Raw genomic sequence first — 26,925 nt, forward strand, 5'->3', positions numbered from 1 at the left:
ACGTTTCTATGATCGAACAAACGATTTGCTATTTCAGTAATTGAGGTTGACTCGCTGGTATCCTGAAGACGGACCTTGATGATACCAGAAAAATTAGCCGAATAACTGAAAACTTTCAAATTCTAATATCACTGGGGGTAGGAATAGCATCCAGATTTCGGTCCTCTTTGTAATATTCTTCAACTACAATTTTGTAAAGGACCTGGAACAACTATTAATCTTACAGATTAATAGTTAATTTTGGATATAGTCTATTTAAATGAAAGGGGGAGTAATAAAATGATGGAGTATTCGGAATTTTGACCTTTTTCTGTAGTTTTGTACAGCTTATGGTTGTGAAAGACCAATAAAAGCCTGAAAACTTGAATTAGCTCAGGTACATTTATAATAGTTTTGAACTAGTGACTAGGTTTTATTAATTTCTCGTACATAAAAATAGACCACAGTAGCTTCATAATACAGAAAAATTAGCCCGGAGATATGTAGCTCTAATTAGTTGCATATTTTCAGATATTAGAATTGAAAACAAAATTAGGATCTTCGAATAAATTTTCTCTTCCTATTATAACAACGAAGTGAAGAACTATTCACCTTTTAAAGTAAAATCCATCGCAACAAAAAAACCCTCTTCACTGATTTTTGTACACCTAGCCTGTGTTAACCAAATCACTGTACGGCGGGTGAAAATAATGAAACATGAGCTTAATTCTTATCGTTTTTCAAGTAATGTACTTCAAAACACACACAACGTGTTTTTGAGCAATTTTCTGTCCTAATTTCGTCTAGTTGTATAAGTGTTTACGTATTTATTAAACCAACATATTTATGAAACAAGACCTTCGAAAATGATGATCGATTAGTTTAGACTGCTCGAGAGGTATTCGTAACGATCATATAATGAATGGACAGATAATGATAAATCGTTAATTTTGTATTTTTTCGTGTAGAAAGCAAGCACAAAAGGGTAAACCCTATTACACTAGAGTGTGCCTGCCGTGTGGCAGTTATTGGATAATGATTTCAAATTTCTGTTGGTTGTAGTGTTCGGGAAAGTCGTGACTTGGGTAGCTGCAGGGAAACATCATAAGCTGTCTGTCTGTCTTTCGAGTGGGTCTTGTTCTAGGTGGTATTATGCTAGACAGATCGGAAGAACATTTCTCGTGGAAGAATCAGTAAAACAAAGTCGGTCAGCGACCTTTCATCTATGCTCTACACTGGTCAATTCTGTAACACCTATAAATCGAATTGCTTTCGAGTTGAGTCGAATATCCTCAGGGTATGCTTGAGAGCCGAGGTCGAAAAGTGCGAGCAATATTCCATGGAAGAATCTGGGGCCATGTAGATAATAAGAAGCTTTTGTTGAGAGAACATTGTTTCCAACCTCAATACTTAACAGTAGAATTTGCAGAGCTAGTGATATTTTATGTCCAGACAAGACCAAATCCTGAGCAGCAATGCAAAGTTTATTTTTAAAAACAGCAGTCTGGGTCTTTGCTGCAATAAACTTAATCGGATTGCTTCCACCTCACTCTATAATATTTTCAAGATCGATATTGATAGAAAGAGAAAGAGTAGGTGAAAATATGCATTCCTGGAGAACTCAAGCATTGACCTCAAACCTTTCTGAGGTATGCCCATTTATAACGACTTGGATGGATGGGTCTTTGAGGAAGCTACAAAGCTAGTCGATGAGTAAAGACAACAAACCGTACAATCTTGATTTATTTAGAAGGTTGGCATGTCAAACTCTGTCAAACGTCTTCGATGTGTCCAGTGCGATTGCTCAAGATTTACCATATTTCTCTATAGCTTCCATCCATACGTTGGTGACAAAGGCCAGGAGATCTATGTTTACGAAAGCTGTATTGATGGTCACTGATAATTTTAATAGACTAAATATATCTCAAAATTTGCTGATTAACGATTTCCTCCATTACCTTGGCAATAGCTGAGATCAAAGCAATCGAACGATAGTTGTTGGGAGCCGATTTTCACTTTGTTTGGTATGGGCTGAACCAGAGCAAGTTTCCAAGAGACTTTGTTTGTATGCGCATTTCTTCATTATGATTGGTGGTATTGGATCGGGGTTTTATTGATGTTGTCCAAGCCTTTGAGAACCAACTCCTGGCAGTCTGGGTGGTAGTTTTTGCCCACGACTCAAAAATTGAATTTGAAGCTGCAATTGACTAATGTGCTTCACGCAATGGTGGCATTTTTGTATTACAAAAGACTTGGTATTGATATTGAACATACAATATATGTAAGTAGTTCGTGAAACACTGTTAATTGTTGATGACCTAGAGCTAGCCATATTAATACTACACAGCAGCCTATTTGTCTCATTTTTCTGACTTTTTGAGACACTTAAAAAGTTGGCTACTATCGCAACACACATTGTTAAGCCAAAAAAAACCAAAGTGATTAAACCACGTTTCCAAGCATATAATTGCTATAATAATACTAGCTAGAATAGACTGGAGATATCTTGACATTTCTGTTCGATACTGAATACACTTTTCACACTACCACTACACCAACACTCACAATTACACTTTCTGACACACGTTTCGATAACCCATTTATAATCTTCATAAATTGAAGGTAAACTGTGTAAATAACCAGTTCATCTAAAATCTCCGGAGATGGTAACTTGGATATCTTATATGTATATATAAACAGTTCACCTTCAGTCTCTGAAGACAATAACTTGGTTATCGAAGCGCGCGTCAGACAGTAGAATTGTGTGTGTTGGTGTAGAAGTAGTGTAAATATTCCGTTCAGTATGAATATAACCAACGGTTCCAGAAATTCCAACTTTTCTGCCACATGAGTTGGACTGCACATGGTGAGTATTCATAATAGTTGCTCACAATATTACTGATCAGTTCAGTTGCCAGAGCTGCAGAAGATTGATTTCTTTTTTGTGGAGGCGCTCGTAGGTGTCTCCTTTCGAAATTTTTAGCATCCTCAATAACTATGTATATTTTCTCGATTGAATCTCGAAGTTACGTTTTATATGAGCTTCGCGGAAATTTCCCAAATTATTTCCACAATTCCAAAACTATGGTAATATCTCCCAAGTGTTTCTTTGAGGCAGCTACAAGAAAACTGCTTGTGTAAGCGTTTTCAGCTTATTCAGCCATTAAAGATTTAATTGCTTGAAGCAATTTATTGCGATTTTGAAGACGTTGTATGTGTTAAAAGGTGGTTAATATCACACAAATTGTTAGATCCTCCTCCTCCAAAAGATCTAACTGATTACTAAATCACTTATCTATACCCTTTAACTAGGTATTCATAATTTTTTTTAGCTAATTTTATCATGAATTATATAATCATTCATTACATGAAAATAGTTTCAAAACTAATCGATTATTTCACGTAATCTGGGAAAATCCACGAGAGCCTAACTCAACTTTTAAGGATTACGTCGGGTGGAAAATAATGCATTATTTTAGACTGCTCGACTGGCTAATTTTATCATGAATTATATAATCAGAGAAATTTACCGTCACGATATTGATAGCATGTGAGGGTAGGAAACGGAGTATATACTATATTAATTGCGAAATATCCGGAAAATCATATTTCAAACAGCACTTTTAGTAATATCTTTCCTAGAACATGGTACAGTGAAGAAAGTGCTCAGAAACACTAGTCACACTTATAGACGAAAATAAAATATTGTTTATTGCCCTACCTCTGTGAGAAGATATAAGTTTTATTGAAATAGGTTGCCTCATATTAAAGATTTGAAACCGGAATAAGAGTGAAAGAAATAAAAAACTGATTGAGGGTTTCGAACTTTTATAACAACTTTCATTGCTCAAAAATCTGCCAAGTAGAGGGTTGAAGACATTTTGGCATCTACTTTGTTAATTTACGTATCGATAGCACTAAAAAGTTTTTGATTTTTCTGACTAATGCTCCCTAATCTGATTTTTACCAGAAATGAGTTTTGAAAATACATTTTTATCTTGAAAATTCAAAATCCTGTTCGTAGGACCTCTATTTACCTAGATATATCTCATAAGCCGAGTTCACCTATTATATGAACTTAATACTAAGTTCTCAAAATGATGAAAACTTGATGACCAAGTACCGAAAATAAATGTAGAGAAATGAGTAATACTTTTACGTAGATCCATAGCTGTAGATGGGATCTGTATCCACCACAACACATCTGAAATGAAAAAACAGTCAAGACAATGGATTGCAAAGGTTGATCCTGCGCCGAAAGAGGCAAAGACGGTTACATCGGTCGGAGAAGTAGTGGCGACCGTTTTTTAAGATAGTTATGCGCTTACATCTATGGAATATATTCAAAAATATGGTACAATAGCAGGAGAGAATTAAGCATCATTTCTTGACAAAGTAAAGGGACAAATTGTATATAAGTGACCGCATTTGAAAAAGAATAAACTGCTTTTCCATCGGAACAAATCATTTTTTTACACTTAGGTGATGGTCATGGCTAAAATTCTTGAGCTCTACTTAGAATTGGATGATCACTTACCGTGTTCACCATATTCGGCCCCCAGCGACTTTTCCTATTTCCTCCAAGTTTCACTTTTAGGAGACAGATTCCCATCAAACGGTGAAGTTATCGCCTACATAAATGCACATTTTGATTAGAAAGACGCCAACAATCATTTTGAAATGGTTATAAAACTTAAAGAATCCCTAGAGTAACTGTATGGACTTGAAATAATACTTTGTTAAAAAATAAAAATGATTGTGGAAGAAATGTCTTGTTTCTTTGTTAGGTAGAAACTTTTCAGACTTAAGCAAAAATCCCACGGATAGTTGTCGAAAGTGAATTTTCAAATGTAGATGTCATTTCCAATCGTTCCAAAAAGGAACTAGGTCCTGGGATATATAAGATGTGATTGCAAGAAAAAATGAAAAAAGTGATATGTTGCAAGCTAGATCAAATATAACAGCAAGTATAATGATAATTTTTTGCTGCAATAAATAGATAATATTCATATCTATTTGAGTAATGTGCTGGTTCTGAGAAATAAACGTTATTTTTCTCGATGACAACATTTTTTAAAATCAAAATATTGTTATCGATATCTGAGTATTTCAAAATTGCACCATTGGCGCCATTGCACCATATACTAAACGAAAAGATAACGTACTGAAAAGCATTCATATTTGCCATTTGAAACTTGGTATAACTCGTGAAATGTGTAAATGAGAACAGATTCCATAATACGATATATTTTCGATTACTGATTATTATATTTGATCACTTTTAGGCCAATGGGCGGTATATGAGTCTAACACATATATCTAATATGTTGTCAATTTTTTCTGAGTTAAATTTTGTATTGTTACTAAACTTGCAACTTCACTATTCAATACTATCAAAAAGCAATTTCAAATAATGACTGAAAAATCATGATTCAAATATTATTCAACTTTCGAATATGTTCCAAACCAAGAATAAACTGTGTTAAAGTAATAAATTTACATTTTGGTTGAAGTGTTTGTTAAATAGTGTAGAATAAAATTTTTAGAAGTATTTTCAACAGATGACATCTGGTCTATTCACAAAATTATTATAATATAGCAGCCTACGTGTACTTGTATTGAAACCGGTACCCCCATAAAGCTAATGATACTTCATCGTTTGATGTTCATACGACAAACCCGCCAAAAAGGTTAACGTACGGAACAGCTGTTATTAACAACCACAGGTGCAATTTTTTTAAAGAAAAATTCGTTTTTCGTAATAAAATGACACCTGTAATTCATAAATATGTATTTTTATTTTATTTAATCTTCAAGAGTTAGAATATGAGTAATTATACAGAGTGATTTTTAGATATGGAACGTCTCAATTATCTCGGAAACGGCTTGTTCGATTTTTATAAATTTTTGTATGCAATAGTCTTGTGATAAGGCCGGTATTATGGTGGTATCTCCATTGTTGTCAAATTTTTCCTTTTTCCGGGAAACTAACAAACTTTGTTATTTCAAATGGATCACCCTATGTAATAAGGCAATATCGACATACAATAAAAAATTTATTTTCCAGGTTATACCTTTCTGCTGATTACTGTACAATGTTCATAACTGACTTAAACTGTTTTCTTATTTGATTTGAATGATCAAAGGATTGTTACTTACAATAATCCATTATTCTTAGAGTAACGAAATGTTACCAGTAGTATTCGGTACGGAAGAGCGATTGGAATGATTGGTTATTTTTACATTCTCCCGATATCATTCCCAATACTCTATGCGCTTAGATGTGTCGATTTATTTAGTTGGTTGATATCTGTTGCACAATTCTTTCACCAAATTTCTTTCTTCTTCCAATCCGAATTTGAAATTTAAAACAATCGATTAATTCTGATAATTTGTCTTCTTGTGCTTCTACAGTAGATGCACGGGACACTTGTCTTGCAGTGTTTTAGATGCAACAGTAAGGTTTTCTCTACCCTATGTAGCTCAAAAGAATATGATGTTGTATTCAATATATCTTGTTTTCGTGATAACCCCTCCAGGGAAAAGGCTATTTTGGTTTTGCTGGTTAAGCTTCTAAATAGACATTTAAAAACAAATGTTTATAATTGCATGTCTTTATAGCTTTTCAAAATATTCTTCATTATAACAGTACACTTAAGCATGCATTTAAACCAGATGTCGGAGTATTTTTTCCATTCCATTGATCGTTTTGTTCAAACTAATATATGAGAGCACATTGTCCTGATGGAGAATGATTCGTCTTCTGCAATTGGTTTCCCCAATTTTTTCGCAAACTTTCGGCAAACAAATACTAGTTCACTATTCAAAATTGACCGATTTACATTGCTGTAATGGAACACCCATACAGTTGGTTGTTGTCCAGTTTTAGATTAATATGCATAGATCCATGATTCGTTGCCTAACGATCTTATAGACGTTATTCAAAGCTCAGTGATTGAATTGCTTTAAGCATTTCTTTGCACCAATCGACAGGAGCTTTTTTAAATGATTGTCACATTATGCCTTATCTACTACGAACAAATCTTCATAACAGAAATATATTTAGGTAATATTGAATGGGTGTAAGTGGATCTAATGCCCAAGTATGCCTCAACCTCACAGTATGTCACATGACGATCTTGCAATATCAGTTTACGCACATCACTAAAGCTTGGCGGCATAGCTATATCCCAATTGAAATTTTGATAATACTTTTTCTGTAGAAACTTCCGAAAATATCCTATAATTGGTGCCATTATCTCTCTTCATATGAAAACCCAGTCTTAAAAATACCACTAACTGGTCGCTCAGAGCCTTCTCAAGGAATTTATATTTTTGCTCTTCATAGAAATCCAAAAACTACTTTTAGATTCATTTCTGTGTTCAGGGCGCATTCAAAGGCGTTAAAAATCCAATTACTTGGCTCATTTTTCAACTTGAAGCTAATTCAAGAAGATTCATTGTGATTTAAGGCTTTGAGACTTAAGCCAAAACATTTAATTAAATGATATTAGGAGCAGGAAGCAGTGAAGTACAATTTAAGTACAATAATAAATAGGATTGTTCGTAATATTAGTAATATCTGATGTAATATTTATGAATCATGTATAATTACCCTTATTTGCAATTGCAATCTTCCTTATAAATTTATACGGAAACTACTTCTATACAATTGAAGAACTGCCTTCTATGATTCTACACATATTTTCAAGAAACGTATTAATATATTGTGCTTCCGGAAAATCCGGCTTGAGAAAATGATCTAATAAAACTCTTTTTACTGTCACTTGCGGCAATAATGTTTTGATGCGGGGTTTTCATTTTAATTAACGTTTTTAATTGGCTTTGTGATATATTTTCTTGTTTCGGCTGTTTTATTACTTTATATTTTAAAGGCGTTTTAAAGGATATTTATGGTGCTAAAATTCTCTATAACTATAAATCCAACCACAGGCAATATTTCTTTTCTCGCACGAAGCAATAAAAACAGAGTCGTAAGCACGTTCAGTGACTCTGCAAGATTATATAAGGTCAAATAACAGTAACACTTCGTTTTTAATTTCTTGAATAACTACAGGGTGAAGGAAAAAAATCAGTAATTGGGTAAAATAATTGATTTTCTCATAGAAATAAGATATTTATAATATTTTATATATAATATCACGATTTACATACTCAACATAATTTCTTTTTCTTCTTTCTCTCTTGCATAATAGGTCTAATACCCATTCCTTATTCGATACCTTTCCTCATCCTGGCCCTAAATGGTCACTCCACCTCTTTTGTAGTCCACCTCTACTCCATGTTCAATTGGAGATTTATCCCTTGCTATTTCTATAAGTTTATCTTCTGTTATTTGACTTATATGTAATACCCATTCGTTAATGTTATTTAAGTAACATAATGGTCTGATGTCAGGCCCTTGCTGGGTACATTAGTCTGATGTTTTCGGTTCTTTCTCGATCTTATAGTGTTTTTCGAGATTTCGCGAATTTTCATTTCTGTAGTCTCCGAGAGCTGTTTCGCTCTTGACGTTCCGGATCTTATTTCTGATATATAGGTCTGATTGTTGCTTTGTAAATTCATGCCTTTGTTTCTTTTCTTATGTATTTGTTTCACCATATTACGTTCTCAATATATCCCACAACCTTATTTACTCTAGCTACTTGTCCTCTTACCTCTTAACATAATTTTAAGCTAATTGAAACGAAAGTAGAATTTACTTATAAATCAATCAACAGAAAATTTCAATGTACTCTCAATAGAAAATAAGAAAATGTTTGATACATGTACATTTAAATAAATAAAATTTGACTTAAATGTTTATGTTTGAGATAGACGAGAGTTGTCTGAAAAGTTTCGAATCTCAACTTGAAGACATCAGCACTTATCATTATAAGCTGGCAAATATATTCGAGCGTGCGTTGAGAGATTCTTATTAAAGTTTCAGCCATTTTGAGTGCTTGATTGTTTGACAATCGTATAAGTGAGTCGTTGGAAATGAAAACTATTGAGTATCGATAATACGCGTACCACAATTAAAGAGGAGTTAGATACTGTGTACAGATACTTTGCACCATCATTTACGGTCCTAGAATATTGGACACAGTTGATTTGAACATAATCGTATCAGTCTGATTGAAGAAGTTTATCAAATGGTACTGGACGGCCATTTCAGTTTAGAAAGACAGAATAGACTATCAAAAGAACGTATTCTCTATATACTGACCAAAGAATTATCCATGTATATTCACGCATTAGGTGCCGAGTTTGCTCAGTAGCCGAGTTGTATCGATTCATAATTGTGAATGAAACCTGGATCTAGCACAACACCCTTAAAAAAACAGTCAAACGCCAAATGGCGGATCTGCTGAGTTTCATGGGATTGTGTTTATCAACTATCTTCAAAAAGGTAAAAATATAACATGAGAGTATTGAGCATCGTTGCTTTGCGAGGAAATTGAATAAAGGAAAACACATTTTGGTGATCACATGACCAAAATTTCCGAATAGCTTTTTAAATTGGTTAATCACTCACCGTATATATGAGTTTTACTTGCAGGAGAGATTTTAATCAGACGTTGACGTGAAGGCACGTTTTGAAGAGAAAAGCAGCAAATATTTTTAAAAGAATTAAAAAAGTTTAGAACTTCGCTGCAAAAGTGTAAAAGACTTGAAAAGTTATTCATTTTACAAATGAAAATGATTATGTTACATCTAAAATTATCCAGAAAACCCTCTAAAAGCAAGAAAGTTATATTTCTACATCCTAATTTGATTTTCAAAAGAATTATTATAAGTGGGTTCCTATTAAAACAAGTATAATATAATTTTGTTTTTCATTGAACGATTAATTTGCTAAGAAGATTTTTTCAATTGATACGAGGGCTGCTACTTAAGTTTTAAAATAAAATAAATAAAAGCAAATATTGATAATTGGATATGGCTTTATTGATTTTCAAAGTGTTTTCAATTAAGGTCCATTGACTTTTTTGCATGCGTTTGAATCAATTGTACAAGCATTTTTTCCATTCCGATTGAGGTACCTACAAAACATGTTATTGAACGTATTTATCGCTTCTTCGGGTGTAGAAACATGTTGACCTCGCAATTTGTTTCTGATGTACTGAAATAAAAAGAAATCATTGGGTGCCAAATAAGGATTGTACGGCGGATGACCTTCAATTCGATGTTTTCACTGTACAGGAAAAGTTTTGTTTGAACTGATGTGTGAGAGCTCGCATTGTCTCAAAACTTATGTAGTAACCCTCGTATGGGTCACACTCTATATTATACTATGTGGTCTTCGAGTTAAGTGTGAAAGCTTTTGATTTAAAACATTTAACCGACGCTACGTGAACGGCCGTATAATTTTTTGCTCTGCCTTAATTAAATATTCGTTTTTGGGTCATATTTTAAATCATATAGAAAACGAAAATGCGATGGAAAAGTTTAAGGTCATCTTTTCATCGGACTATGAATTATAGGAAAATCGCTTTTAAACGGCAGTAATTTAAAACGAAAAGAATTGTATTCAGAACAGAAGACGCCTTTTTTTTAATAATAGCAAATTTCTTTTGATATTAATGATGAATGTTAATGTATGAATAATCATTATTTGAATTAGAATGATTGAAATGCCGAGCTATAGAAATAAACATCGCAATATTGCAGCAGATTTTCTGGAATCTCAAACAGCGTCCAACTTTGCCTTCTAGAGAAATTTCAAGAAGTCAGATGAGATTTAACTTGGGAGTATTAACATCAAAGTTGTGGATTAACTTAGATAATATATAACTCAACCATCCTAGCTTGGAACTTTGGAATTGCACGCACCAAAAAGAGATAAAGATTGCCTGAATATAGATAGAAACTATTTTACGATGGTACTTGCAACATCAGTGGCGTATAAATCACAGGGACTATCAAAACGTATCTGTTGATGAAAAACATAGGGGATTTTTATTAGAAAGAGTGGTCCAAATATAATGCACGATGTTAGTTGTTGAGATAATTTCTAATTTTTTGTTAATGACAATTATATGCAAAACAAAATATCGGGTTTTTGAAAATATTATTTTGACATATATAAATGAGAAAGACATAAAAGAATGTGATTGACTACTAACATTTTCAAAACCTTGAGATAGTTTATTTTAAATTGAGGTGATTTATATTTTTTCCCAAAAAAAATTCATAATTTGTAATGTCTCCAAAGTTCAAGAGATCATCTCATCTAAATTCATTTACAATATGTTATTGTTTACTAGTTTGCTCCAAGAAAACAATTAAAGGATAATATTGTTCATATTAAAACACTATAGTTGTTTGTTATTAATAATAAAACAAATATAAATTTTATAAAAGGAAGATTTGTTAAAAAGTTGGGTTCAATCTGAAAGATCATGAACTGTCTTCAATTTTACACATGCACTAAAATTTTTTTGTCCACCCAAATTTCACTAACTCCAAGATCAGTTGAAGTTTTGATGTCATGTCTGAAAATTCTCAAGGCTGGTAACAGGTTAGAATGGTTGTTAAATATATTATTAAAATTCATTTAGATTTCAAATTTTGTTTCTTATCATATAATATTCTCAAAATTCCGGATTGAAGCTCAAATAGAGTTTTCTTCTCAGTGTGACAGTAAATTGTAATAATATTGAGATTAAAAAAACATTAAATAGTAATTTCCGTTTTCTTCTTGGAGCTTCTCCGGTAAATTACATTAGTATTAGATAAGAGGTACGTAACGGTGTCTGCCGACAGTTTTATCAAGTAAAATATTGGAAGAAAGTGTAAAGTAAGCAATTTCTAATAAAAAAGTCTCCAATGGCATACTAAAGCACAAAGAGTCTTAAAAATGTATGTAAATCGATTTTCTTAAAAGGATTCTTCCAAAGACAGGCGTAATTGCCAATTTCTATGGGGATAAAAATTTAATTATCAAATGTTCAAAATTTAACAGTATCAACAAGCAAATCAAGAAAAAACATTTTTTTTTTTAGTTTTAAATTTGATTATAAAATTAGTCCATCTTAACAGTCCATCTATTGAGTAACAGTAATGAAATTTTTTTCTCATTTTTATGAATTTTGAGATGACTAATTTTCAAAATAATGTGATAAATTATTCCTAAATTTTTCGTAGATAATTTATATTATTATTAATGGGCCAAATACCATAACCAACCTTAAAAGGAGTTTACATTAAATCAGTAGTCAGCACTTTAATGTATATTTTTTTTTATGAACAGCGACTAGTTTATTATATTTTTTTTTAAACTGAGGAAGGTCTTTTCATTCATTTGTTTTTATTTTTTCACTTTCTAGAATTCTAGAACTCTATAAATGTCGTATTCGATATATAATCGAGCATGTTTAGTGGATTTAGTTAGTTTATCATAAATAGTTATAATGAACGAAATAGAAAAGTAACCGAAGAATTTAAATGAATTATGTAAGTTAGTTGAGTAGAGACAGAGAGAGAGAGAAATGCTTTATTGTCAAAAGATTGTAACAATTTGTAGACAAAAGCTTGTAAAAACTAAAAAACAAACAAAAATAACTAAATAAAGATACAAATAAATTAAAATTTCAATATAAAGAAAAACACCACAATGAGAAACAAAATTATAGGTAATAGTAATAGGTAATAATTAGTATATAAGTCGTATAAAAGTCCATAACAAAAATTAAGCCAGTATGGAATAATTAATTATTGTTAGTTGAGTCTAGTGTTACTATTCAAATACATCAATTGAGTAAAGGATAGTGTGTATAAATTTACCCCACCAATAGAAATAGTATAAATAAATAATAATAATAATAATAATAATAATCTTTATTAATAGCACTTGGCTAGAACATATACATATACAAAATTCCATATTCACACAGAAAGAAGATAAATAAATCAAATACAGTACTTCCAGATAAATAGCTACCACTTATATAACAATATTCTCTCTTATAAATGTTTTGCACAAATTCTTGAACTGCGACAGACTACCCGAATGCCTGACGCTTTCAGGCAGTTTATTGTATTGCTTTAAACCTTTGTAAAATAAGCTATTCTGGCTGAAATTAGTAGATACCCTATTTATATAAAAATTATTTTGTGACCGTGTATCATATTTATGTTTATCTCTTACAAATTTACAGTTTTGGAGTAGGAAAGGAATAAGGAAAATATTACAGTATCATCAAGTTTAAATCCGTTTGCAATAAAAAAACCCTAAATTCGTTATGATACAGGATTTGTGTGACACAAAAACAGGAAAGGGAATAATATTACTTGAATGATTTATCCTTTATTGGTTTTGCAATTTTAACTTAGTCTCGCTTAAGAATAATAATATGATCTAATAATACATAACAAGTGAGTGATATTGGGTATTAACAGGATTTATCTAGAGTTTATAGACTTATTTTTAGATGTAAGTACGTTTTTATCACCTCTGTATCAGTTACTATGGTTAAACATTCTCGACAACAAAATAATTTTTGTTAGGTTCACTGGGATTGTTTCATGTAACTTTCTCAAAACTTCCACTAATCTTTTGGTGTGGTATTGTTGAATATTGCTCCATATATTACAAAAACCAATATGACCAGCACAATATACCACGAAATACAATATCAACAATACCACGAAAAATATGACGTACATTTTGACATGAAAATTACATTAGGTATTTTGGTACGTCACTTTTGGTGGTGTCGCCATGTAATTGACTTCAAGCATGTCTGGGAAAGTTGGAAAGTTGCGGTTGACTGTAATCGTAACGTTCACTATTTCCTATATAAAGCGCTTAGCATTGAGGATAAAGGGAATACAATTGCAACATAATTGTCATCATATCCAAAAATTGAAAATTAAAACCTAAGATGCCTAAATCTTTTAAATTGCATATAAACATTAGGTAGGTACTGAACAATAAACAAGAGACAAATGAATTTTTAAAATTGCGGAAGCCAAAATATATAAAATTCCATACAGCATAATAATGCACACTTGCAATTGATTATGTTAGATTAGGTTGGGTTAGTCAAATAAAATAACAGAAAATGTGAAACAGGTTCCTCATAGATAGAAAATATTTTCTTATCATTTTTTTGTGGAAGACTTTTTACTGAAACACATTCTATTTTTGTCTTTCATTTCATAATTAGGCATAGTTGCATAATATTCCATCACGAGTTGTCTAATCTTCATGACAACCACGATCACATTGTAACAGAAGTTGAAATTTTATGACGGGTATTAAAATCACGAGCTGGTGCACGCCCCATGAAGGTGTAAAAATAAATCTGTTTACATTGAATAAACAGTATACGGTGATGATATACATAATCAGATGATAACTAATCTATTCCAAATCGTATTGTAATTGTTTAACAAGAGATCGATAATGACAATTTGTATCAGAACGCGGATAACCTTAACAGGTGCTCTAATATCCAATTTGTTACTCCAAAACTGTTCAAATAATATTTAATTAGATGTAACAAATCTCTCAATACATCACTTTCTCTTTATGACAAGTTATTATTAATTTCATGAAAACTTTTGATATCCGACTATTATTGAAAAAGATGAAAAATTCTACCAATGAAATAGTTTCAGATACTGGAAAATGGGCAAGTATGGGTAATATATGTTTTTAATATGTTTAAACATTTGTGGAAAGTCAAGAATTTTCAAGGCCATATTAGACTACATTTTTATTATTGCAGTTAAGATATTTTTCAAGAGTCCGACACCCTTTCAAATTTGAATTTTTCAAGTAATGAACAAATTCAAAATATGCTGTATTGTCATCTAGCATTGTTTCATTTAAGCTAACGCATATATTTTTCACAAAATCATTACAATTCAAGGGGGTTTGAATTTGAATATTTGAATGAGATTTTGTCAGCTTTCACAGCTTTCTTTTAGATTCGAGTCCATTCAATGTTGATGTAGTTTGAAAATCTCAATTTTTCTCTGTTTCCAATGTTGGTATCCTCTTATTTGGCCTCATATTGACAAAGAAGCTTCTTAATACACCTATCTACGGCTATATTATGGCATAGAAATTGAGGAATATCAGGAATTTCTCCACAATCTATGAATTGTTTTCATATCACGTCATTTTGATAACGCAGGATGTTCTGTCAATTCAACATTCAGCCACTTTATCATTTCGCTATAATTGGAGCAATCATCATCGATTTCGGATATCTAAAAAAATCGTACTAGGTTTTTTTTAGAGTTTATAGCTTTAAGAATTGAGTTTATAATAAGTTCTCTGCTGTGTCGTCGTGAATCTACAACCAATCAATAAAGCAGATTTTCAGAATGCGCATTTTTTTATTGCCGCATGAATATAACTTCTATCAGTTTGTGCCACATTTCGAGACTACTCTATTTGGGGGTTTCCAGCTTTTCCATCGGTTCATTACTCTATATTTTACCCCGAAATAATGAAGATGATGAAGACTTTCACAATATATGTCGTAAGTTTTCTGTTGGTAGTAAATAGTCTTGATATTTGATTAGCACAATTAAACGATCTAGCATAAGGAACCGTTCTTGGATTTTCTTCTGCTATATGTTCTGAAATGCTTCCTCTAATTTTATTTTTACTAATGTCTTTCATTAATTAAAATATTTGGGCCTAGTGATGGAATTACAGATCCTTTTTTATTAAAGCTACCTACAGGTATAATTTGACAGTTTTGTAATCAAACTTATGAGAAGTTTTTTAGACCAGTTGTTTTACCATCTAATTTATTAAAGAGGTGACGTAATCCTAGCTCATTTACGTAAAGTTAACAAAACAACCAATATAAACTTCGCTGTTCATCTAGCTCGATAAGTCTTAAAAAGTCTTTTCTCCATCAGTGTTAGTGACGTTTCCTTCGCATTCTAGAGCAACTACTTCAGATAAATTTGTACTTGATTTTAGAAAATTCAGCATCTTTCTGGCTGAGCTGCTTAAGGTACCATATATAGGACTGATAAGTCCTATATGTTTAAAGATTGAATAAAAAATGTGCTCTTCTACTCGTTGTCGTTTTCTATTTCTCCTTATTTTTGAATTTTCAATGACACTATTAATTTACTTTCCCGCCACAATATCAATAACAGCTGCACTAGAAGTGATTCTAAATCTCTCACCTCTCCACATGGTACTGGAAAGCGTAGCAAAGAAAATATCACTTAGAATGTTCAGAGACGGAATAATCAAAGAAAATCCGTTCCTAAATAATGACCAACCCTGGGAACGTCGAAAAAGTTTAGCTTTGAGAAAAACTTCACCTCAATAGTAAACTGTAAAAGCAAGTAGGATCAAAATAACATACCAGAATTGAACAGAAACGCTATTAAATGATATACGGCTGGATCCGTAACAGAACTATACGGAATTAGAATAGGAGTGTACGGGCCCAGAACCAAATACTCTGAAAGCATGGACAGCGCACCAAGCATTTTTCAAGAAGAAATTTATGTAATTAAAAAATGTGTTCAGTTCAATCCAGAGACGAACTATCGCAAACAGGAGATCGCCATCCTATCCGATATTCAAGCAGCCATTAGAACTCTAAACTCCAATATCATAAAAGCCAAACTCGTTTGGGATTGCCTAGAAAAATTAAGCGAGCTCGGAAACAAAAATAAAATCACCTTACAATGAATTCCCGGACACACCGGAGTGTGGGAAAATGGAAAAGCTGAAAAGCACACTAAAGCAAGAGCCGAAAGCCCTTTACGAGACTCGACCTTCTGTGGTATCAGCTATAGAACAATGGAAAAAGCACTGGAACAGAAGGTAGATAGGAGCAAAACCAATTATTGGAACAACCTACATGAGCTGCGAGACAGGCAAAGACTCTGCTGGAAAACTATAACCAGAGTAGATCTACTGAATGAATCAACCTAAATAAGAAAAATCTACGAATACTAAAAGGAGATCTCTCGCCTCAACAAACATTTTAAGACCTAGCAGATAATGCGGCGTGCAGATTTTCTTACACAGAGGACGAAATCTCTATCCACATTCTCTCAAAGTATGAAACACTAAGGAACTCCAGAGCACTACTCTTGGGTGCGTATGAAATAGATGACGAGTAAAACTCGTATTTCGAATGGAGCCTGATAACATATTGTTTTCAGAATGAGCAGCTTGTATATTTCAAATTTAGCAAAGAGATGCAACTTTTTTTGAGTAATGCGATTACTGATTAAAAAGTTATATAGCTCTACCTTGATGTACAAAGTATTCCGCGCTATTTTTGAGGCAAACGGGTCGTTTCTTTGAGCGGGGTATGTCTTTTTAGCCTTAAATTCTGTTCCTTTCTCTGGCAATACTATTTGCTAAACTACTCGATCTACCTGGTGAGAAATGGAAGCATCTATTATATTACAGAAGAAGAATGGATTGGATACTTTGATGTTAATGATGGCCATCCACCGATTGAAATCTCAGTAAATGATTACAATAATGAACTGAAAATAACATTACAGGAAGTTAATGAATATGATAGAATCTAAAGAAGGGACTCGTCAAATTCTTCCAGAATATTATAATATGTGGAATGGAAACTGACGTTATTATACCTAAACATAAAAAAAGGAAAACGGATCCCACAAATTTTGAAACCTTAACTTTTTTAAAGTCACTGATAAACCGTCAGTTTCATATGGTGGACTTTTGTTGACAATAATTTGTGAAAATATTTGTGTACGCTTTGGTTAGATTTATTTGGCAGTATGACAAAGCCAACGCAGGGTTCAGAATGGGAGATCGATAATTAGAAGTGAAAAGTTTTTTTATGGGGATGATAGAGTACAAGTGTCAAAGAATGGAGACGACCCACAGTGTACACTATACAGAATGAAGACAATGGCATATAAATATAATAAGAGGATTTCAACTAAGACTCAATCAATGGTAATAAATAAAGATCTGATTAAATGTAAACTAGCTGTCAAAAACAATATTATATAACAAATAATGAAATTCAATTACTTTGGAATAGCATTATCAACTGAGAAGAATTTAATAGAGGCAGCACGAATACAAGCGACAAAAGCATCAAAAGTCAGTGAAAATATGAGACAAATTGAATGAAAAATGATGACATGATGGGTACACAAAGCAAGACGTGAATCTACAATACATGCGTAAGACTTACTCTCCCTTATACAACTGAAATAATATCTCAAACATCATCATTACAATAAAATAATGAGTACGATTGAAATGGAAACCCTAAGAATAATAAAAGAAGTGAACCTTAGCGACGGAATGAGAATTTAGAATATTGAATATAATGTGATTGACTGACTAGATATTTGCTATAACTACATTTTATATAAAATATCTACTTTGAATTATTTCGATTCAGAATACCCGTAAATATCTTTGAATATACAAGTAAGCACGATATTAGGTATTGTTTTTATTGTTGAATACGTACTATATATTTGAATAAAGGATATGAATTTTTAAACGTTTTCTCACTCAAACCCTTCTATTATTCAATAAATAACAACGTTGGAAAGTTCTTTCAGAAAACTTATACAAAAAGGCTTATAAAGCAACGGATTATATTAGTGAAAATTTTATTACAATCTCTTCGAAGACACACAACTGAAAAAATCAATTATTATAGAATGAACTTAGAAAGGTAGAATTTGTGAAATAATTTCATAATAACTGACCTTGTGATAACTGTGAAGCTTAGGATGATCCTGATATAACTTATTTTATATATTTATTTTCAATAATAAAATCAAATATATGGTAAACAAGTTCTCGGGAAGATTGGCTTTTTATACACTTTTCATATCGAAACTTTGAGAATCAATGACATTATCTTTTCGACGTATAACAAAGTTATATCTCGTTATTTTTCTGGTCCTGGTTTTTCAAAATGTATGCGATCTGTTTCGTATTATATTTACATAGTTAAACTTCATTTTTATTATATTCAGGGATTTGTTGACGGCATTCATATTTTAGGTCGGATTATTTTGAAATACATTCTTGTTGTTTTGATGTTGGTTGCCTCGAAAGTTTACCATTCGAAATTATAGTAGAACTTTATTTTATTCATGGATTCATTTTATTTATGGATTATCATCACAAAAATTTAGATTTATTTATAGTTCATGAAAAACATTAACTACAACTTTCTAATATTTTTTCTTCGTTAGTTTATACAATTTTCGCACAACTGTCAATCATATCATCCCACTATGCGAAGACAATGGGAACATATCCGTCGAGCTCCGCCCGCATATATTCACTTCCGTGGAAATCTGGAAAGTTAATAAACTTTCAATTAGGATAGGCATTGTTAATGACAGTTATATAGGTAATTATAACACATTTTCTGTCATAAACTGACACACAATATTTCTGGTCTTAGCCGTTTATGAATTTTATGTTAAATAGTATTCAAATAGTCAATTAGTCAATATATTTAGATTTCAATAGGGAATGATAGACCGATCGTGGACTTATTGTGATGTGCAGGTGAGATATAGTACTCAAACAAGGAATGATTCGAAGAGATGACAGACGCCATTCATGAATCTACGTTAGTATACACCTTTGATAGGTTGTTCATAAATGGATAGTTCTTGTGCTAGTCTTATATTTTTGTAATAGAATTCAGATCCGGTAAACATTTAGACCAGTTTCAAGTTATACTTTATTTTTGCAGATACTAATTAATCACTCTGCTATTTTGAGAAGGTACATTGGCAAGATAAATTTCAAATAAATCTTCAAGAACTATTTGATGGTTCTCTCACAAAAGCAACATCTTCTTTCAAGTATTTGATGGCTTACACTGAAATGTTCCAGCTGATCTTTTTTTTCATATTAATTCACAGGTTTTTTTTCATATTTTGTTATCAACTTCTTATCCTTGAGATCGAAGTATGTGGAATCGATTATCATCTTAACTAAAAGGACCCTATAATTTAGGTGGAGGTAATTTATGTGATAGACAAAAACGCTGCAATTAGGCAGTATGAAGCTATGAAATAGCACACAAAGACTGTGTGTCATGGTGGCTATAAGAACCACTCCTTCAGCTAGAATGGAAGTCATGCTCAATCTACCATTTCTAAGTACACGTCTTCATACAAAATGACATAAATTAGACATGCGGAACATTAAAACTAATCGTTAAACTCGGAAACGGATATTGTAATGGAGCAAATGCCACAAAATGCAGTCTATGCATCTCTACAGTCGGAAATAGCCTGAGACAAAGAGGATACAAAGACGTTGAAAGGAGTAGGAGTGGGAATGGTGGATTTAGAACAAGTGGGCAGTTCGCAGATAAGCATAACTAACATCGCGATGATGTTGAATAATTTAAGCAGTACAAAACACATATTTCAATTTTTATATACAATCAAGCAGCACTAAAAACACTCCAATTTTCACAGTTTCACTCCAAAATAATATGAGGATTGTGTTGGTGCTCTAAACAAGTTACAGTATCGTAGATGCTATAACTCAATGATCATAAGTGCACCGATACGTCGAAGCAAGCTGCGTATTTCATTCTTTGAACGAGAACGAGTGTAACTCTAGACTATTTTCGAAAAGTTCTCGAGGCTAAAGATAAGCAAAACATTGTATATTAGATCAAGGGACAGCAAGTGATAAGGGTAGCACTGATAAGTTAATAATAGGAAAACGGTCAAATGTGTTGTATGTCTGTTACTAAGCAATATTAGCTCAATAGGCATCTTAAATTGATGTAATTAACGAAGAAGTCCTTTTGTAGGTTTTTTCAATCAAGTCACTGACAGAATACTACATGACTGACTCAAACTTCAAGCAAATATACTTCATAAGAAAGTATGGAGCTACAAAAAGTAATATAGATGGAGAGGCCCATAATATATCCAAAAAGTTCGCAGTGGAACAAACACAACCTACCACATTACAAACTCTCTATCTATTATTTACTCCAATTTTATCAAAAAAGGACATTTTGACAATTTACAATTACCTAGTTGAAGACAACAATTCAGCTAGACAACTTCTGAGCATTTCCTGAGTATTCTATAAGCCTATAACTGGCTTCTGCTGCAGGAGAGCAATGCCTTAATGAATATTTTTTCTACCGAGGTATCTATAACAACAAGTTGTATATCTTCTAGAAACTCTGCTGTGTACATTTTTATTCACAATTTTAACGACAAAATATGTAGCGGTAACGAATTAATGTATTGTATCTGTTTAATCAAAAGCTGTGTTACTGACATTGAAAAGTTACTGCCAATTCGAAGTGAATTAAGCAATTAGTTTAATACAAAAATGGTTATACTTGTTTTTCATAATTAAATTTGAACAGCGTATGTCTTAGAAAACGTTAAAGTGATTAAAAGCTACTCGAACTGCAAGTTTAATCTAAGAAACTGCGAGACGACTCCGTAGTTATTTCTCACAATTCCAATGTCGGCCCGCATTTAATCTGTCACGTTAAATCCTAAGCCCATGTCATTTCCGGAAAGTTTCAAATTACGCCAACTATAAGTTCTGTTACTACCTATACGGTTACCCAAGATAAACCGCGCTTTCTAATGTTTATCTCTATCTTTTTCTTTCTGATTGTTAGACAATATCGTTGTGATAATAAACATAATTTTGTCACATACATTTATTTCCGTGTTTATACTATTTTCGTATGCTCATAATATAGAACTTCTTTCGTTGGGAAATTACTCTATAATTTTTTGTTATTCATCAGCTTTAACCTTCCCAGTTTTTTTGAGAGTTCATGATTCTGGTTACTGTGACTTTTCAGCTTGATTTACAACAACCTTAGTGAGTATTAGCACATTGTTGTCATTCTATGTAAACACTAAGTTTTCGAGATGATTCTGTACATTTGTATTACCTCTTATTTGTTTTTAGTATGCTATAGCATAAAATATGAGTGATATTTCCAAAATTAGATGGAATGAAAGCTTCAATTTCTTTCTAATTGGTCTGTTTCGATCCTTGATATCAGGTGAGATGTATACATTTGATACCTGTCGTACTATTAGTTAGTGAGCTATGGCATTTTGAGTGTGTTTGTTAATTTCAAACAATTAAAAAAATCGTCGCAATATCGGCACCAGAGAATAAAGTGCATTTTTTTAAGCTAGCAATCAGTAAAGATTAACAAAAATCTAAGTTCATGAACAGAATAAAACAAGAAAAATATCAATAATTTCTTTTATTTAGGAATTTTGTCCTTATTATGATTATAATAATTGATTTATGAAATGCAAAATGACCTTAATGACATGAATTGACGTCAATTGGAGTCAACTATTATAATTAAATGTTGATCGATATCTTAGGATCACGATTGACGTCAATATGAAGATATCAAAGGAACGTGTTGGACATATCGTGAATTATTCTCTGAATACACTCAAAAAGGATGCCATAGGAGCTCCCAATCGACTAAAAAAACAACTAATTGATGATTATAAACAGTGATCGTTGCTGTTCAATCATAATAAACACGTTTTAGCATAGGCAAGAGGCAATAAATGAAACATGGTTTTATTTATTCACATGGGAGATCAATGGAAGCGCGGAAAAACAAAAAAGTCGTATGGCAAGGTTATGGCGTCAATATGTCGGGATGCGAATGGTATGATATTTATCGACTATTTTAGAAAGGGAAAAACCATAAACAGCATCTATTACGTAGTTATTGGAACGTTTAGAGGAAAAAAAGTGCAAAAGCTTTGTTTCATCAATTCAATTAACCGTGTCACGATTTAATAAAAACTATAGCAAACTTGCATGAATTGGGCTTCCGCATACACCGAATTGTCCAGATCTGGATTTTGCGACAAAATTGGAGCTCAAATCCTACCATATAAACGGTATGATCGCTGTAATAATTGTATCGTCCTCGAAGGCAACTGGATTGAATTAAAATATGCTATCAAAAAAAATTTTTCTATGCTTAAGTTTCCAACCAGCCTGTTATATTTGCAATAATAATCTTTTAACAAATTGAAATGTTGCCAAGTAATTCGTATATTCTTGCACATATTCAACATTTTTCGTCTTCTAATTCATAAGCTCTCATGTGTAATGCTCTGGAGTGTTCCGTAGTAGTGTTTCACACTTCGAGAGAATGTGGATAGAGGTTTCGTTCTTTGTGCATGCCGCATTATCTGCTAGGTCTAGCATCTTGAGGTGTTTGTTGAGGTGATAGTGCCCTGATAGAGCTCCAGCTAGTATTTGTAGATCATTCTTACTTAGGTTGATATATTCAGCAGATCTTCTCTGGTTATAGTTTCTCAAAAGTCTTTCCCTGTCTCATATTTGGAGGTTGCCCCAATATCTTCTTTTTGGAAAAAATTCATAATTAACTAAAGTGTGATCCGATTGGCCAAATGCCCTCAAATGACAAGAATTGACCGGAATCGACATCAATATACGTCAATAGACAATATAAGACATCGATCAACAGATTACATCAGACATAAGTTGTATTCAATGGATGTCAATTCATGTCATTTGAGCTAAAGAGACTTTTGATATCTCTTTGGTTTTATTTTCCAGTAATATTTTGATAAAGACAGGTCTAAACGTCAAATTTTTACATCTGTATAAAAAAATTGATTTTTTCCTAACAATGCTCAAAATTTCTTTCGTTTTGGTACGTCTACACTACAGATCTAAAGCGATACAGGAATAAAATGCAAAAAACCCGAAACCGAATACAACAAAAAACATTTTTTTGTGAAAAATGCGCTAAAAAAGAACTTATTGTAGTTGTAGCTATGCGTTGCCTGAGTTCTTTTAAAATACGTCAACGCTCTAGTCAACTAAACAGTAGCCAAGCACGGGTGTTCACGTTTGACAATCGAACACTTTTGTTACCTTTAACATCATTGTTCCTCAAATGATGATGATATACTTACTTTCAATGATTAAGAGCTTCGACGAACTACTATTATTATCAACTGCCAAAGAAAACTTTGAATTATACTAAAAGTAAAGCAAAATATTTTCAAGACATTGGATATAATGTAATGTTGGAGGTGATACATACATGTGATACTTTTCATATAATTTTACATGTACCTAGTATAATTTCTCTAACAGTTGATTTTACCATTCGAAAACTCCACGACAAGAGCTGGTGACTAACTCCCTGAGACAAATATCTGAAATCATTTGCTAGAACCAACGGCATTTTTGTATCGAACACAAAATGATACTTACGACAGCGTTAAAGCTAATCGACAGTCAAAATGTAGAGGTTTTCTTATTGGACGCTTTTTTAAGTCTCTCTCCAATAAGTTCAAAAGTTGATCATATAAAATCCGACTCATTCGTGTATTTTTTAAAAATTTCTTTCTCTTTTTTCTTTTTCTATTTCTTTCATTTCAAGATATGTTGTAGTAAAGTAGCTGCAGATATTTCTATTCAAATTGAGGAGTCTTACCCACCAACTAAGCTAGAAGTCACTATTAGATTTATACTTAGGAAATCAAAAACACTTGTAGAAAGATTTTTGGAGAATATTAAATAACAAAGTAATGAAAGTACAACAACCACAAAATTTATTCCAATATATCTACTGCTAAAAGGAATATAATTGTGGCCCACGCTTCAATTCCATCACTCAGATATCCTTCCTTCAAGGGAATATTCATTACACCCTCATAGTATACTTTACATTATTATGCAAATGGAATGAGATCGGAATTATATTGCTTTTACGAGTATTATGCTTTGATGAATCAGATGTAAACATCGTCAATAAAAAAGAAAACTGCATACATTAATTATAAGTATAACAATATTTGAACAAGAGAATTAGATACGCGTCATATAGACAGTTTATTATAAATTGTCGAGTATATTCAATAGACTGTTTAAAAAAAATCGACTATTTTTTATTATTAATATTTTAAATATCGTTTGAAATCGAAAAAATAGATGGAAAATTTAATAGGATTCTTTTTGTATATTTGTAGAACCTCCCACAACTTTTCAACGGATTGAACGATTTGATCATGGTTGATGGCATTTCGAAAAGGCTTGACTGAACTTAGATTTTGATTAGATTTGGACTGATTCCGACCTCTAGATTGTGAGAAATCTTGAAAAAACTACGAAAAAGGTTGAAACTTTATTTATTTAATATAATAATTAACGTTAAGCTTTAAAATGACTTTCTAAAAACATTTTTTGCAAATAACTCACGATCTATAGATAATATCAAAAATTTTTTCAGAGATAAGTTATAGGAAATAAAATGCTCTACAAAAAAAGGCCTTTCAAATTTTATCATAAAGTTGATGGTTGCGACAGAAAATTAGAAAAATGTAAAAATTTTAAATGAATCCATCTTTATCGTTAAATAACTTTTGAAAAAGAGTATGTATCAAAAAAATATAACAATTTTTTTTTGTAGAGCGTTCAATTCTCTACAAAAATATGTTCTGACTCAACTAGTCCGTTGATTTGTTGAGGAGATAACGAATTCCAAAGCTAGAAAAAAAAATTTCCTACGTTAATCATTAGGGAAATTGAAATTTTCGACGCAGAACCTCTTAATATCAATATCAAGAGCTCAAAATTTTCCAGGATTTTTTTTCGTCATTTCAAACAATATTTTCAATATTAATGAGAAAAAAAATCTTTTTGGAACAGTCTAATATACAATGCGGTCCATACTATGTACTATGTGAAAAAAAGCTAAAACAGGTCGATTTGTATTTTTAAATTGACAATTTACAGTAAAAAAATACTATTCCCCTCCAGCTCCCCCTCTGAAGAGATTTTAGTTTTCTGTTGAGAAATATGAAGTTTTTTTAAATTTGGTGCACTAATAACTGAGAAAATTAATTTTTAAGATGTAAAATTTTTATAATGTCTCTACACAAAACTTTACGTAGAATGAAGATAATAATGTCGTATAATATTTATAATGTATTTTTCAATGTACTTTACAATTAAATTTGATGTTCAAAATGTCTAACTGTTCGTGCAAAATGCGGTGAAGCTCCGTCTTGTTGGTAGTAAATAGCTCGATCTATCTCATTTGGATGATTAACATCAGGAAAAAGTATTTGTAACGTAGGCACTGGGAAGTTGATCAAAAATCTAGATAAACCGCACCATTAATTGTGCCCTCAAAAAAATAAGCTCCAATAAATTTATTGTTATGATACCAGTCCAAACTTTCACTTTTTTAGGATATTGAGTGTGAGCCTCACACATCCAGTGAGGATTTTCTCTGCTCCAATATATACAGATCGGTTTGTTAAACGTTCCGTTTAAATGAATCGCTTCACCAGAAAAACTATTTTGTTTATGAACTGCAAATCTGCGTTCATTCAGTCCATCATCAATTCACAGAATTCTTGCCCTCTATCAGGATAATTTTCATTTGACTTATGAACCAACTGAATTTTATAAAGCTGGTATTTTTCTTTATGCAAAACTTGCGCAATTAAACATATCTATCATATCCAGTTTCACGAAACTTTTTTTCAATTTTATTAACTGTAAAGGGCGAAACTTATTGACCAAGATATTTATTATTAAAAATTTCACGAATCTCCTGTTGAGTTCTTATTTTATTTCGACAACCAATTATAATTAGAATGTATATCTTTGAGTCTCAGACAAATGAGCCATAATTAAATTTAACTCGGAACTACTATATTAATATCAATTGTTTATTTGACTTTTTGACTAATATTTTGGTATCTTCAAAGATTGTTTACTGATCTTTAGCAGAACAGATTCTGACTGTTTGGAAGGTATATTTTAATAGACCAGACAATATTGATGATTTAAAAATGAGGATGAAGGAGGAAATTAACAAAATAACACCTACCATACAAAATATTGTATGAGAATTCAAAAATCGTTATTGTCAATAATAAGTAAATGAT

At 31.9% G+C, this 26,925-nt stretch overlaps 1 protein-coding gene across 4 annotated transcripts in view; it reads left to right on the top strand.

The window, feature by feature from the left end:
• LOC130903859 (probable G-protein coupled receptor B0563.6) overlaps nucleotides 1-26,925 on the top strand; it is a 233,756-nt gene that overhangs the window by 61,795 nt on the left and 145,036 nt on the right. For 3 of the 4 annotated variants that reach the window (XM_057816207.1, XM_057816206.1, XM_057816210.1), the window contains one exon: nucleotides 24,997-25,142. The exons of the other annotated variant lie outside the window; for it this stretch is intronic. The gene's annotated coding sequence lies outside the window, so the exon portion shown is untranslated. The remainder of the gene's footprint in view (nucleotides 1-24,996; nucleotides 25,143-26,925) is intronic. 4 annotated transcript variants of the gene reach the window in all.

Source organism: Diorhabda carinulata, chromosome 2 (genome assembly GCF_026250575.1).
Source record: "Diorhabda carinulata isolate Delta chromosome 2, icDioCari1.1, whole genome shotgun sequence".
In the NCBI taxonomy this organism is placed as follows: domain Eukaryota; kingdom Metazoa; phylum Arthropoda; class Insecta; order Coleoptera; family Chrysomelidae; genus Diorhabda; species Diorhabda carinulata.